This window comes from Cicer arietinum, chromosome 1 (assembly GCF_000331145.2).
Source record: "Cicer arietinum cultivar CDC Frontier isolate Library 1 chromosome 1, Cicar.CDCFrontier_v2.0, whole genome shotgun sequence".
NCBI classification, from domain to species: domain Eukaryota; kingdom Viridiplantae; phylum Streptophyta; class Magnoliopsida; order Fabales; family Fabaceae; genus Cicer; species Cicer arietinum.
The window spans coordinates 8425999-8429236 of record NC_021160.2 but is presented as its reverse complement, the minus strand read 5'-3'; positions in this window follow the sequence as shown (position 1 = coordinate 8429236).

The following is a 3238-nucleotide window of genomic DNA, read 5'->3' as shown; positions in this document are numbered from 1 at the left end:
TATATATATATATATAAAATGAAGATACACTATTATATTTATTGCCACTTATTTAAAATCAATTACATAATTGTTTAACACATCTTTTTATCTATCATACTACATATTAACCACTTTGACACACTCTTTTTTTTATCTATCACACTATAGTGTTAACACGCCCATTTTTATAATAAACTATTTTATTAATGAAATCAAATTTTAAATAATTAATTATGTTTCTATATTATTTTAGAATAGTTTTATGATTAAATTTTTTTTTATATGTGTTTTCTATGATTGTTAATTTGCACATATTTGACTAAACGAGAGATATAAATATTATATTTTATTAGTTTATATATTTTTCTAAAAATTATAACATTTTAGAGTACATATTTTAAAGTATAAGATTTTAGGCGATTCTACGTGCATATATGCGTTTGCAATTAATGTCATATTTCTTTATATGTTTGACTAATGTTAAGTGTACGCATAATTATATTTAATTATTTCCAAATATATCTTAGTTTAATTATTTATTTTACAAATAATTATCTTGAAATACTAGTAATATTGATATTGATTTTCTTTATTTCTATATAGTTGTTACGGTATGATAATTTTATACATATTTATTTTGACTTAGTAATTAATATAAATTGTTGATGTTATATTTATTTGTTTTATCATTTCAACTATCCTATAAAGATGATGTATTTTTATGTGATTGTTTTAAAAAATATTATGATAATAATTATAGTTATTATTTTGAGTATGAGAGTGTTGATTAAAATTAGATTTATCTATGTTAAGGGAAAATAATATTATGTTAAAATTAGTGTTTTGAAGAAAAACTTTCTAGCGTAGATTAGTAAAGTAAATTATTTATTAAAGACTTTTAGAAATACTAGAAAATGAATTTTGGATTGATTGTTTATACCCCTAATTTCTACTTCTGCATATTTTGGACTATTACTGGTTGAACTTTTCTTTCCTATACATGCGAGTTGCTCATTACACCCCTATTTCTACCTCATACTTAACTATCCTGTGTTGGGCCTTTTAGTTTTACTCTTGTACTTGTACATCTGCTATATGCACCCCTTTTCCTATCAACTTCACTCCCACTAATTCTTTGCCATTTGAATCAATCTCAATCTCTATCGCATACAAAATCGGCCACTGAATCCATTTTTGGCATCCATTTTATCGATCGTGGTTCCATTTCATCAAAAACAGCTGCATTGCTTTCCTTGGGAGAACTGTTTTTGGCCAATTCCGATCAACACATTTGTCGTTTAAAAAAATTGGCATCATTTTTGAATTCCTCTCGTCGAAACCTTCAAGAAGTAGTACTCATTTGTATATTTCGGTAAATTTGACGTCAAACCCTTCTAGTGCTCCGGCGATTCAGTGAGATTTTTTCTGCAGTTTTTTTTTTTGTCGTTTTGACTCCATTTTTGCTCCAAAAATTATTATTAATTATTTACAATTGATTATTATGTTCCACATAATTTATCAGTCACGTCTCGACTATTTTGTGAACTCGCCGTTTATTTAGATTCGTTCGCCGTACGTTGTCGATTTGTAATTGTTGTTGAAAACTTCCATTGATTTCTATTTTTGAGAAAACGTCTAAATAAGGTAAGGAATGAGAGAGCGCTTGAATTCATAAGTATGCATTTGAAAAAGAATCTAACTTTGTTATATAATCAAGTATGTCAATTGGTGTATTATTCTCTATTTGTATTATCTCTTTTAGAATTTTAAGTTCTATAAATAAATCTAATCAATATCTAAGTTGTCTTTATATTTTAAATAACGTTCATCGGTACAATAATCTTATCATAAATATATGCATCATTGTATGATTTTAATTGAGTACGCTCAACACAAATATCAATTAAAAGAATGATTATGTAAAAAAAATAGGATTTAAAAGCTTATTTTGGAGGCTTTTTTTTTTTGTGTGCCCATAGTTGCTAGAGGCCTAAGGAGTTTTTATAATATATTTGTACTGGGCTTCTGGACATTATAAAAACTAAAGTAAAATATATATATTTTGGTGAACCTAAATCAAAGGTTCTTAGGTTCGCCCTAAACCATAAAGAGTACTTTTCTACCAAAATTTTCAATTTTCATACAACTTTTACAATGTTGTGGAGGGTTGGAATGACATTTGATTATGAATTTTCATTTTTAATTGTGTAGAGAAGATGAAAATTAAGTAGAGAATAAAATCCATTTATGGAAATAGGATTTGACACCATGGGAAGAATCATTTAGTATGCGGGTCAATATCATACTCAATTGAAATAAGTGACCATAAATATCAAAATAACATTTAGATTAAAAGATATAAATGAAAGATACAATAAAAATATTTATAGGAAAGCAAACCAACAATATTGTCTAATAAACTAACCACTTAGAAAATCCTTAGTTTGGTTTATCATTTTTTATTAATTTAGTGTGACGATAGTAAGATAATTATTCTTTGGATGTTTAATTATTTGATAAAGTATTTTTATATTAAATAATTTATTATTGGGATTTTTATTATTGACTAATTAAAACTCGTAGAAATATTTGTCTTAGAGTGAACAATGACCAAGCCAATTTTGACTAAGTCAAAATTGAATCACCCACACTACTATTTTTATAACTATATTTTATAACATTTAGTTTATATTGTGTCCATTCAAATGTATAACAAGCAAGAATAAATACATGAATGCCAATTAATTCTTAACGGTTGGTCATTGAATTGCATTATTCCAATTTAATTCCTTATTCATGTGTGCAATTAAACTCAATGAAGAGAATTATTCATTATCTCTGATCAGCTCTATGCCTCCTTTATTAGTCACATACACCTCTCCTTCTTAGGACACGATTAAACTTGCAGTAGAGGAAAATAAGCCATAATCACTCACACGCATTACCGACACTACATTTATCTCAAATATTTTCTAAGCCACTCAAACAACCATCCTTACATTCCCTAGCTTTTTGATCGGAGCTATAAACTTTTATTCATCTTGGTGAGATTTTCGAGGGCTATACAGTGGTACGTGGAAGGAAAGCGTCCAAGGTAAGGGCTTTTTCCCCATGAAGAGTTAGGTTAGATATTAAATTAGCGATTCGTAAGATATTGATATGATGTTTGGATGTCTTAAAAGAAAAATGTCGATTTTATATTCGTCGTAAAGAAATTAACTATCATGCTTTGATTGTTTCTTTTGAGTAATATCTC